Below are 13,065 nucleotides of genomic sequence, written 5' to 3' on the forward strand. Positions count from 1 at the left end.
GCACTGAAACGTCCCGTGGCCGAGCCGCACCGGGCACTGAAACGTCCCGCGGCCGAGCCGCACCGGGCACCGAAACGTCCCGCGGCCAAGCCGCGCTGGCGATGTTAAGTCCAGCGGCCAAGCCGCGCCGGGCACTGAAACGTCCCGCGGCCGAGCCGCACCGGGCACTGAAACGTCCCTCGGCCGAGCCGCACCGGGCGATGTTAAGTCCAGCGGCCAAGCCGCGCCGGGCACTGAAACGTCCCGCGGCCGAGCCGCACCGGGCACTGAAACGTCCCGCGGCCGAGCCGCACCGGGCACCGAAAGGTCCCGCGGCCGAGCCGCGCTGGCGATGTTAAGTCCAGCGGCCAAGCCGCGCCGGGCACTGAAACGTCCCGCGGCCGAGCCGCACCGGGCACTGAAACGTCCCGCAGCCGAGCCGCACCGGGCGATGTTAAGTCCAGCGGCCGAGCCGCACCGGGTACTGAAACGTCCCACGGCCGAGCCGCGCTGGCGATGTTAAGTCCAGCGGCCAAGCCGCGCCGGGCACCGAAACGTCCCGCGGCCGAGCCGCACCGGGCACTGAAACGTCCCGCGGCCGAGCCGCACCGGGCACCGAAACGTCCCGCGGCCGAGCCGCGCTGGCGATGTTAAGTCCAGCGGCCAAGCCGCGCCGGGCACTGAAACGTCCCGCGGCCGAGCCGCACCGGGCACTGAAACGTCCCGCAGCCGAGCCGCACCGGGCGATGTTAAGTCCAGCGGCCGAGCCGCACCGGGTACTGAAACGTCCCGCGGCCGAGCCGCGCTGGCGATGTTAAGTCCAGCGGCCAAGCCGCGCCGGGCACCGAAACGTCCCGCGGCCGAGCCGCACCGGGCACTGAAACGTCCCGCGGCCGAGCCGCGCTGGCGATGTTAAGTCCAGCGGCCGAGCCGCACCGGGCACTGAAACGTCCCGCAGCCGAGCCGCGCCGGCGATGGAAGGCCCCGCGGGCGAGCTGCGCCCCGGGGAAGAGACCTAATAAAAGAAAGGTTTCCCCCGCCCCACCCCACCCCCCACACCCACACCACACATACACAGCCAAAAACAGAAACAAAAACCATCCCAACACCGACACAAACAAAAAAAAAAGAAAAAAAGACAAACAGACTGCCAGAGAGCCGCAGCCGTTAGGCGCAGCCAACTCCTCCCATAATGAAGATAAGGGTCTCAACACTGATTTTGCACGCCAGTTGCAGAGCGAGAACAAACTTCAACCAGCACCCCATCTCTCCTCTCACCCAGAAAACTTTAGATCTAATTGCCCTAGATCTTATGAGCTCCTTTTTTGACCTTGTCAAATGCCTTACCAGCTTGTGCACTTGGAAACAGTCCATTACTTCAGATAACACTAAATCAAATTAATTGGGCAGGATCTCCCGTGTAAAAAGCCAAGCTCATTATCCTTGATTAATCCCTATCTTCAAACTACAAGGCCAGTGCAGCCACCCCATCGTAAGATTAGACGTTGAGCATGTGATAATTCTAGTTTATTATGAGGAACTTTCATTTATATTGCCCCTGACTTTCCAGAGTATTTTCCTGTTATAACGAACTTGTAGCACCTTCCCTGAAACCCCCAGGTCAGTTTTCTGACCGGTTTGCATGACTGGGCAATCTTTTAAGAGGTGTGATGGATTATCTCGTGCTCACAGGAATGTGTTGATTTGAATTTGTGTCTGGTTTTATAATGAAGTAACTCCAAGATTGAACATGCAACTTTACCAGCCTTGTACCTGTACTTCACCAAACTTGTATATAAGACAACTAACTCAACTTTGCACCTGCAAATAGTTAAATTAATTATTTTAGAAATCTAAGGCTATTTGTTAGTTTTGCATCCAATCAAAATGGGCCTTGTGCACACCAAATTTGCACTTGCAATGGGGTATATACGATACGATAAAACTCTATTCAACCCCGGAGGGAAATTGGTCTGCCAAACAGTCACAATGCACAACAAGTTACACGAAAACTTGAAATTGAAAGTGAAAACAAAAAAAAGACAAGCGACTGTTGGCTGGCTGCCATGTGCACATCACCTAAACCCGAACGAACAAACAAACACAGATTTATCCCCTGGGCAGAGGATTCTAAAGTAGAATGCTCCCCCACGCCGGGTCCCCCATTGTTCTCCCACCCTCCCTCATGGCGGCCCCCACGCCAGGCTGCCATTGTTCTTCATGGCGGTCCGTCTGTCCCCCCACGCTCATCGACCGTTGATCGCGGGTCGATCGCAATGCCCTCCCACCGCCGGCCTCCGAGGCTCCCGGTGCCGCCGAGGCTCCCTTCGCCACTCCTTCGACCCAAATCGGCCTCGCTGCCAGGCTTCTCCGGCGAGTCGGGTCTACCGGGGCACGATCCAGTCAGCAGCGTGCTGTTCGGCGGGTGGATTGGGCCCACACAGCTTCTCGGGACACTCCCGCCGCGCAGGTCACTCGGTCCAATCTTTCCCTATCTCTGCTACTTACCAGCAAGCAAATTGTTCCAGCCAATCTAATCACCAGTGTTGACACAGTTCTTGTGGCAATGACGAATCAAGGAAGTGAGTTGTAATTTCCTAATGAATCTTCACTCTGCACATTTGTCCTGATGTGGCTTGGCAAGGAGCAAGCTTGATGAAGGCACTTAATTGGGTGCACGCACTCTGAATTAATATATGCATGAGAGGTTTCTCCTGTTCTATTTGTTATATCGCCTCTCCTTCCTTAAAAGATATAGATGAATATTCTATTGAACTTCTACAGTTGCACAGTAGAGAACATACCGACTGGTTGCACCACAGCCTGGCTCGGTAACTCGGTAACTGATCTCCAGGTTCAGATCAGTTTCTTCCCAGCAAATATCAGGCACTTGATCACTGCACAACACTAACCTCAGCAACTATGATTTTCTGTGGACTGTTTACCAGTTTGCTGCTAACTGCTCCTGTTCTTTTATGACATACATAATGTTTGGGACAAAGACCCACCGAGTCTGTGCCGACCAGCGACCACCCCATATGCTAACTTGACCCTACACATAATTTACAGAAACCAACTGAACTACAAACCTGTACGTCTTTGGAGTGTGGGAGGAAACTGAGGAGCACCTGGAGACAACCCATGCAGTCACAGGGAGAACGTACCCATAGTCAGGATCGAGCCCGGGTCTCTGGCGCTGTAACTCTACGGCTGTGCCACTGTGCTGCCCTCTTGTTCATGCCTGGTCTATATCGTTCCAATCCATTCTTATCTAAGTACCGTTGAAATGTATTTGTACCTACCTCTAACACTTCCTCTGACAGCATGTTCCACATGTTTTCCTGCAACCATCAGGTTGTTAAACCGACCTGCACAAACCTAATCTTACCTCAGCAATGGGATACTATTAGGCTATTTTCTAAATGGGGAGAGAATCCAGAAATCAGAGGTGCAAAGGGACTTGGGAGTGCTGGTGCCGGATTCCCAAAAGACCCACCCAAACATTATGTATGTCATAAAAACATTATGTATGTCATAAAAGAACAGGAGCAGTTAGCAGCAAACTGATAAACAAGGCAAATGCAATGCTAGCAATTATTTCAAGAGGGCTAGAATAAAAAAACATGGATGTAATGTTGAGGCTCTATAAGGCTCTGGTCAGGTTGCGTTGGGAGTAATGTGAGCAATTTTAGGCACCATATTTGAGGAAGGATGTGCTGGCTCTGGAGAGGGTCCAGAGGAGGTTTACAAGAATGATCCCAGGAATGAGTGGGTTAGCATATGATGAACGTTTGACGACACTGCGTCTGTACTCTCAGGAGTTTAGAAGGATGAGGGGGGACCTCATTGAAACTTACCGAATAGTGAAAGGCTTGAATAGAGTGGATGTGGAGAGGACGTTACCACTAGTGGGAGAAACTAGGACTAGATGTCATACCCTCAGAATTAAAGGACGTTCCTTTAGGAAGGAGATGAGAAGGCATTTCTTTGTCAGAGGGTGGTGAATCAGTGAAATTCTTTGTCACAGAAGGCTGTGGAGGTCGTCAATGTATATTTTAAAGGCAGAGATGGGTAGATTCTTGATTAATACCGGTGTCGGGGGTTATGGGGCGAAGACAGGATAATGGGGTTGAGAGGGAAAAATAGATCAGCCATGATTGAATGGGGGTGCAGACAATGGACCGAAGAGCCTATTTCTGCTCCAATCACTTATGATCTTATGACTACGACCATGGACTTGTCTTTTTTCTAATTTTTTTGGATCCGTTTCTTTCTTTTAAAATCTTCTATGTGAGTTATGCTTTTGATTGTCTGAGTCTGTGATGCTGCTGTGATTTTTTTCATTGTACCTGTACCTCCCCATACTCGTGCATATGACAAGCTTGAACGTGGAAAGGTAATTAGATAAATGCTGGGAAATGAAACATGTCAGTTCTATCGTAAATAAGGTTCTATCGTATCGTATGCCAGGGGGTGCAGGGGATAAATCTGAGGGTTTATGGATAGGGGCTGCACAGCAGTAGATTTACTGCTTTACTGTTGCAGAGACCTGGGTTTGATCCCGACTATGGGTGCTGTCTGTACGGAGTTTGTACGTTCTCCCTGTGACCATGTGGGCTTCCTCTGGGTGCTTCAATTTCGTCCCACACTCCAAAGACATACAGGTTTGTAAGTTAATTGGCTTCAGTAAAATTGCTCTTAGTGTGTAGGATAGTGCTCTTGTACAGAATGATCGCTGGTCGGCACGGATTCGGTGGGTCGCAGGGCCTGTTTCAAAGCTAACTCAAGCCTAAAGGAAATTGTGGAGGGCTTTATATGGGCCAAATGCACACAAAATGGGACTAGCCCAGAATGCTAACTTGGTTGCATGGACCAGGTGGCTGAAGGACCTGATTCAATGTTTCCATGACTCTGAGTGGAGCTGAGCTGATGGTCAGCTGTGATATGCTTGAATAGTAGGGCAGTATCAAGGGGCAGAATGGCCTCCTCCTACTCCTTACTCTGCCCATTGTGTGAGGTTGCAACCAACTATAGAGTCACAACAGAGGCTTGGTCGATGTCTGAGATTTTGGTGCAGGTGAAAAGCAAAAAGGCCCAAACTGTATGCATTCATTCCGATGGTATTTTCTAGGAGCAGAATTAAGCCATTCGGCCCATCCTGTTTACTCTGCCACGGCTGATCTATCTTTCCCTTTCAATCCCATTCTCCTGCCATTGCCCCTGACATCCTTACTAATCAAGAATCTGTCAATCTCTGCCTTAAAAAATATCACTTGATGTCCTCCACAGCCTTCTATGGCAATGAATTCCACAGATTCACCACCATATATGTTCAGTCTAAATCTCTGGAGCAACTTTCAGTTACACAAAAAATGCATTGCCCAATATAGTTGGCAATAAGATTGTTGCAACTTAAATTGATCGCAACATGCATTGGGGAAGTAAAGCGTGTTAAAGGAAAACAAATACACGTAGCAGGAAAAGGAAGAAACCTTTGTTTGCAGGTTTTGCAACCTGCTTTGGAGAGGGGAGGGGTGCAAGTGCAGGAAAAAGGTGGTTGAGGAATGATCTAAGACTGAAAACTTAAAACTAAGAGTCTCGACCCGAAACGTCACCCATTCCTTTTCTCCAGAGATGCTGCCTGTCCCGCTGAGTTACTCCAGCTTTTTGTGTATATCTTCCGCTGAAAACTAACATGCAGGTTGAGGTACAGCTTCTTCACAACAACCATCAAGCTCTTGAACATTGCCAACTGCAACTAAACTACCAATTACCAGGGTGGCACTGGGGATCTTGGGCTTTGGGGTTTTTTTGCACTGTATCGGATTTTTAACTTATTGACTTTTTTGTTTATTTTGTTTTTCATCGATTGAGTACTGGAGACAGATACAAAATGTTGGAGAAACTCAACAGGTTCTGCAGGATTTCTGGAGAAAATAAATACGTGACATTTCAGGTCGGAACCCTTTTTCAGACTGGGTTCAGATTTGAGTACTGTGTTTGCAAACCTGTTCTGCTGCTGCTGCAAGTCAGAATTTCTGTCTACAGTCTGAAGAAGGGTCTCGACCCCAAACGTTACCTCTTCCTATTCCCCAGAGTTACTCCAGCTTGTTGTGTCTATTTAAGAATGTCTTTGTTCGGTTTCGCGACATATGACAAGAAATCACTATTTTTAAATTTCCAAAAGTAAACATTATTCGGAACTAAATATAGATACAAACTTGACTCTGCTGCCTAGACACTTGCAAAAGCCAGTGCATGCGTTAGGAAACACATAGAGTGACAGCGGGACTGGGGCAAGGAGCGGGCACCGAGGCGGGGGACTGGGTACCGGGGCGGGCAGTGCACCATCACCTTCCCACCCACCCACCCGCTGCCCCGGCCCCGGACCTTCCCTCCGCACCTCACTGGCCACTGAGACGAAGCGCCGCCCCCCCCCCCCCCCCTCCTCCTCGTTTCTGATTGGCTGGTGTGTTGCCAGGCAGGGTGGCTCCAGCGCTGATTGGCCGGCTACCTGAGCGGCTCGATTGTTCCCTGAGCCCGGAAGCAGCGATGTATCAAAGCGGGGCCGCTACTGTGGGCTGGTGGGGCTGGGGCCGGGCGCCACAGGCAGTGGGCACTGATCTGCGAGCTACACAGGGTGAACACACTCTCGGGCAACCGGCCTTGTGAGGCCGGCCGGCGACAGGGTTAAGCTGGATTGAGTTGACGGAGGGTCGGGTTTGTGGTTGTCTTGCCGCGGGGCTTGGGTTGGGGAGTGTTAGGTAGAGTTGGATTGCCACGTGGGTTCAGTTTGCGTTGACAAGGGGGTTTGCGTGAGTTGGTTGAGTTGACAAGAGAGTTTGGGTGAGTTGACTAAGGGGGTTTGGGTGAGTTGACTAAGGGGGTTTGGTCAGTTGACTTAAGGGGGGGTTGGGTGAGTTGACTAAGGGGGTTTGGGTGTGTTGTAAGGGGGTTGGGTGAGTTGACTAAGGGGGGTTTTAGGTGAGTTGACTAAGGGGGTTTGGGTGAGTTGACTAAGGGGATTTAGGTGAGTTGACTAAGGGGGTTTGGGTGAGTTGACTAAAGGGGTTTGGGTGAGTTGACTAAGGGGGTTTGGGTGAGTTGACTAAGGGGGTTGGGTGAGTTGACTAAGGGGGGTTGGGTGAGTTGAGTTCACCGGCTTGGCTGTGATTGAGTTGGGTTGAGGGCGTGCAACGCTGAATGGGCACCCTGTCAGGGTGAACCCGTTAAACCCAGAGGAAGATCCAAGCGACGAGGAGGCGAGGATCCAGCTCTCGGAAGAAACCACCAGCCGGACCGAGAGGCAGCAGCAGGTGCGTGTGGTCGGGCCAGAGGCGTGTACTCCACCCTCTAGGGTGACCGGGGAGTGCCGACATCCCCGGCCCATCCCCGGCAGCCCAAGGCGCGATGCTTGACTGTCCCGGGATCCATGGTGGGCACATCCAGCATTATTGCACATGTGGGCAGCTCTTGCCGCTGGATTCCGTAGGGAAACGGCCAGCGGTTCTCCAGGGAGTCCAGATACAGTCTGATTCAGTCAGATGCTCCCCGTGTTAGAGTTCTCTTTCAGTGTGAGCATTGTTGTTCTTTATTTATATTGTGCAGGCAGGTTTCCCCCTGAGATATTGAAGCGCGACTCTCTAACTACCCTGGGGACCTTCTGCTCTTTGAGGAGAGGCGCCACTCACAACGGCTCCTTCGCGCTCCGCTTCGCTGTGTTCGTGTGAATTAGTTAATGCTACAATACCATTCACCAATCGCCTTCGCTGGGAATCTAACACTGAAGCCGTTCCGGTATTGGCGCCACGCCGCCCCCCGACAGCCCCTTGGGTCTCTCTCTCTCTCTCTCTCTCTCTCTCTCTCTCTTGTCAAACATCTGTTCGCATGGAACAATACAGTACCGTGGACCTATTCTCTGTAACACTATAATGCTGTAACATTATATTCTGCACTCTGGTATTTTTCTCTTTGCACTACAGACTGTACTTTTGTGTGACCTGATTGTCCCCATGTAAAGTATGATTTGCCGGCATATCACCAACGTTTTTCACTATCTCAATACACGTGACAGTAATAAACCACACCAAACCACAGGAGCAGGCCCTTTGGCCCACAATGTTACTGCTAAACATGATTTGTGCGGCAAACTGCTTCAGCGGTAGAGTTGCTGCCTCACAGAGCCAGAGACCTGGATTCGATCCTGACTGCAGGTGCTCTCTGGACGGAATTTGCACATTCTCCCTGTGACCCCATGGGTTTCCTCCGGGTGCTCCGGTTTCCTCCCACATTCCAAAGACGTACAGGTTTATATGGTAATTGTCTTCTATAAGTTGTCCCTAGTGTAAAGGGTAGTGCTAATGTACGATGATCGCTGGTCGGCAGGGACTCCTTGGGCCGAAGGACCTGTTTCCACACTGTATCTCTAAAATTATAAAACTAAAACTAATCCCAAATTAAACTAATCTTCTCTGCTGACACATGACTCCATTCCCTGCACTTCTATGAGGCTATCTAAAAACGCTGACTCTGCAGAAGGACTTGGACAGGTTAGGAGTATGGGCAGAGAAGTTTCAGATGAAATTCACTCTAGCAAAGTGTGGAGTCATGCATTTTAGTAATAAGAATAAAGGCGTAGATTATTTTCTAACTGGAGAGAGAATCCAGAAAATGGAGATGCAAAGGGACTTGAGAGTGCTGGTGCAGGACTCACAAAAAGTTAATTTGCAAGTCAAATTGATAGTAAGGAAGGCAAATTCAATGCTAGCATTGAAATCAAGAGGACTGGAATACAAAAACAGAGATGTAATGTTGAGGCTCTATAAGGTGCTGGTCAGGCCACATTTGGAGTGCTGTGAGCAAATTTGGGCCCCATATCCGAGGAAGGACGTGCTGGCTCTGGAGAGGGTCCAGACAAGGTTTACAAGAATGATTCCAGGAATGAGTAGGTTAGCATATGATGAATGTTTGACATCACTGGGTCTGTACGTGCGGGAGTTTAGAAGGTCGAGGGGGGACCTCATTGAAACTTACAGAATAATGAAAGGCACAGATAGAGTGGATAAAGGACGTTTCCACTGGTGGGAAAGTCTAAGACCAGAGGTCATAGCCTCAGAATGAATCACAATCTGACCAAAGTTTAGCAACATCTCGCTCCATTCCAATTCTACTTTTGTCTGCAATTGCCTATCCATGTTCCCCAGAGATGCTACCTGGTCGACTGAGTTACTTCAGCACCTGTGCCTTTATCTGCACTTCCTTGTGTCTCCAGTTGCCTGCTTCACATTGTCTAAATGGCCGACCCCTTATTCTTAAACTGTGGCTCCTGGTTCTGGATTCACCCAACATTGGGAACATGTTTCCTGCCTCTAACGTGTCCAACCCCTTAATAATCTTATATGTTTCGATAAGATCCCCTCTCATCCATCTAAATTCCAGTGTATACAAGCCTAGTCGCTCCAGTCTTTCAACATACGACAGTCCCGCCATTCCGGGAATTAACCTAGTAAACCTACGCTGTAGTTTTCTCCATTCCTGGGCGTTCAAGCTGCTGAACTAGGCTGGGTTTGGGAAAGGATGAAAGATAAAGTCTTCAGAGATTGAGATACGGCGCAAAAACAGGCCCTTCGGTCCACCCAGTCCGCGCCAACCATTGATCAACCTGTACGCTAGCGCTATCCTACACCCAATTTGCAATTTATAGAAGCCGATGAACCTACAAACCTGTGCATCTTTGGGACGTGGGAGGAGACCGGAGCACCTGGAGGAAACCCACACGGTCACAGGGAGAAAGTACAAACTCTGTACATACAGCACCTGTAGTCAAGATCGAACCTAAGGCAGCAACTCTACCGCTGCGCCATTGTGCTGCCCTAATGCCACCTTTGATGATGCCTTTTTGAGGCCTGTAGATCCTGTCAGTGGTGCGGAGGTCAATACCTTTGATGGACCAGGCAATGTCCACAACCCTGGTCTCCTTTATTCCTGGACATTTGAGCTGCTGAACCAGGCCGTGTTTGTGAAAGAAAGAAAGATAAAGTCCGTGTAGAGCAAGGCTGAGCCAGGAGAGTGAGCACCACTCTGTGGGCTTCCTCACTAAGATGATCTAATGCTGGGTCTGGACCCGAAACATCACCCATTCCTTCTCTCCAGAGATGTTGCCTGACCCGCTGAGTTACTCCAGCAGTTTGTGTTTATTTTCATTGTAAACCAGCATCTGCAGTTCCTTCCTGTACATAATGCATTGTTTTTGCATTAATTGTCCATTAATTATCACAGGCATGGGGGTTTTGTCAGCTGGAATGTTTTGTGAAGGAGTGTGATTATGGGAGTGATTGACCACACCTTTTGCTGATGGGACTGAATAAACACCGTGCAGGGCAGCAGAGAGGGAGGGAGGGAGAGGGTGGTTCAGGAACTGGGCGACGAGATGCAGGAAACTGAGGCAGGTGGGACCTTCAGCCCCTCGGGCCGCCCCGCCCCATGTGATCCTCGACCATCCTGCACCTTGTCCACCTCCGTCCGTTCTCACCACCTCCTACCCCTCGGGTCCAGTGATCTGTCAATCTTGGCTCAGGACGTTCTCCAGAACACTGCAGCTCGCCGATGACATCGTTTACAAGGCGTTGACCTTCTCGCGGGGCTTGGTCAATGTTTGTGGCTGCCCCTGTTCTTGTGGTCAATGTGATCTTCACTTTCCACCCAAACCATTGAGCTATACTGTGCAGAAACAGGCCCTTTGGCCCACCCTATACATGCTGACCAAGTTGGCATATTGGCCTAGTCCTAGTTGTCTACATTTGGCCCATACCCCTCTAAATCTTTCCTATCCTAGCCATGCAGTGGCGCAGCAGTAGAGCTGCTGTATTACAGCGCCAGAGACTTGGTTCAATTCTGATTACGGGTGCTGTCAGTACGGAGTTTGTATGTTCTCCCTGTGACAGTGTGGGGTTTCTTCCGGGTGCTCCGGTTTCTCCCCACATTCCAAAGATGTGCGGGATTGTAGGTTCGTTGGCTTGTGTAAATTATAAATTATCTCTTGTGTGTAGGATAGTGTTAGTGTATGTAGTGATCGCTGGTCGGCGTGGATTCGGTGAGCCGAAGGGCCTGTTTCCACACTATATCTCTAAATTCTAAAGGGTCCCGACCTGAAACATCACCTGTCCATGTTCTTCAGAAATGCTGCCACATCCGCCGTGTTACTCCAGAACTTTATGAATTAAAAAAATAAACTAGCACCAGTCAGTTCCTTGTTTCTACATAATAGATGCATATCTACCTTGGGAGAGAAAAAAAATCGAGGTAACTTTATTTCGAGGTATTGAAAGCACCGCACGGACCTAGTGCCCTCTAACGCATGAATGATTGAGAGTTAGTGGTGCAGGAGTTGGTGCTGGGTAATATTGTCACGTTTACTGAGATAGAAGTTGGCCTGCCCAAGCTCTGTGTTTAACTCAGCCCCACGGAACACTGCTTTGGAGGGACATGCAGGGGTGTTCGATGGTTCAGAGACTCAACGGAAAGAATCCGTGGAGGGAATCTGACCTCGTGGGGAAGGAATTTACTGACCTGCGGGGATCAACTTCTGTTGGGAAGCTCTCGGGGTGTACGTGGAGCGTGTTTATTAGTTTATCATCGGTTTGACAGGAGCTGTTCAACTTCAATGTACAAAAAGGCCACTGACGCGACAGAGTCCGACTGTTTGAAGAGCCAGGTAGTGTCCTGGGTCATTGGGTGTTGCGGAAGTATTGCAGGCAGTCGGCACCTTTTTTCCCCCCCACAATGGAAAAATCAAATCCAAGAGGGTAAAGCTTTATGGTGAGAGGGGCAACGTTTAAAGATGTGCGGGGCACGTTTTTTACACCCGAGGGTGGTGGGTACCAGGAACGTGCTGCCGGGGGTGGTAGTGGAAGAAGACACGATAGTGGCACTTAAATTTTTTTGGGATATTCAGGGAACGGAGGGATATGAGTTATGTGCAGGCAGATAAGTGGTGGTCATGTTGGGCACAGACATTAAGGGCCGAAGGGCCTGTTCTTGTGCTGTTCTGCTCTATGTTCTGTGAACACTGGAGCTGCTCCGTGTGCAGCGTGAGGCTGCTGAGTAGGTTTGATTGTGTTTGGGGTGGGTGGAGTTTCCTGGATTATAAATGTCTGGGTTGTAAAATAAGATGAAGTCATTATTAACACCCAGCCAAGTGTCAGTTTGCGTGGGTGTTGTGTCTCTGTGCCCAGCTGTTGATGCCAACTTTATGCCACATCTGGAGCTGCTGTGCAGAGGATGGTGCCCCTGTGGGGTGGGGGGGGGGGAACCTGGGGCCACTGTCTGCCCGGCGGGGTAGCTGCGTGCCGGAGCAAGAGGGAATGGTGGCAGGAAGCAAGCAGCAGAGTGGCGGCGTGGCACAGCGGGTAGACCTGCTGCCTCACAGTGCCAGAGACCCGGCTTTGATCCTGACTACAGGTGCTGTCTGCACAGAGTTTGTACGTTCTCCCTGTGACTGTGTGGCTTTCTCCAGGACTCTTGTTTCCTCCCACATTCCAAAGACGTGCAGGTTTTTATAGGTTAATTGGTTTCAGTAAAAACTGTAGATTTGTTCCTAGTGTGTAGGATAGAACTAGTGTACGGGGTGATCGCTGGTCGGCATGGACTCAGTGGGCCGAAGGGCCTGTTCCCACGTCGTATCCCTGAAGTCTAAAGGAAGGGCAGTGTGGTCGCAACTGCTGGTGATACAGAGATGAGAGACGGGCTCTTCACAACTCCCTCCAGAGCTCGTCCTGAAGTGTGGTCATCATGGTGGGAGGATCTGCAGCCAATGCCCACCCACGTCATGTTCACCACCAAACACAGCGAGAAGTTAACGCTGTGCTTGGACACCAGGAGGAAGTCATACAGCGTGGAACCAAGCCCTTCAGCCCAACTTGCCCACTCCGACCAACATGCCTCATCTACAGTAGTCACACCTTCCCGCGTTTGACCCACTCCCCTCTAAACCTGTCCTATCCATGTACCTGTCCAAATGTCTTTTAAATTGTAATTGTACCTGCATCAACTACCTCCTCTGGCTGCTCGTTCCATATACACACCACC

At 50.3% G+C, this 13,065-nt stretch overlaps 1 protein-coding gene across 2 annotated transcripts in view; it reads left to right on the forward strand.

Moving 5' to 3' along the window:
- The window catches only part of LOC144603621 (serine/threonine-protein kinase 38-like), a 38,755-nt gene that overhangs the window by 3,246 nt on the left and 22,444 nt on the right, over window positions 1–13,065 (forward strand). Inside the window, exon 1 of one of the 2 annotated variants that reach the window (XM_078417114.1) lies at window positions 7,106–7,295. The exons of the other annotated variant lie outside the window; for it this stretch is intronic. The gene's annotated coding sequence lies outside the window, so the exon portion shown is untranslated. Of the gene's footprint in view, window positions 1–7,105; window positions 7,296–13,065 lie in introns of those variants that run through there. 2 annotated transcript variants of the gene reach the window in all.

The sequence above is a fragment of the Rhinoraja longicauda genome, chromosome 20 (assembly GCF_053455715.1).
Source record: "Rhinoraja longicauda isolate Sanriku21f chromosome 20, sRhiLon1.1, whole genome shotgun sequence".
NCBI lineage: Eukaryota > Metazoa > Chordata > Chondrichthyes > Rajiformes > Arhynchobatidae > Rhinoraja > Rhinoraja longicauda.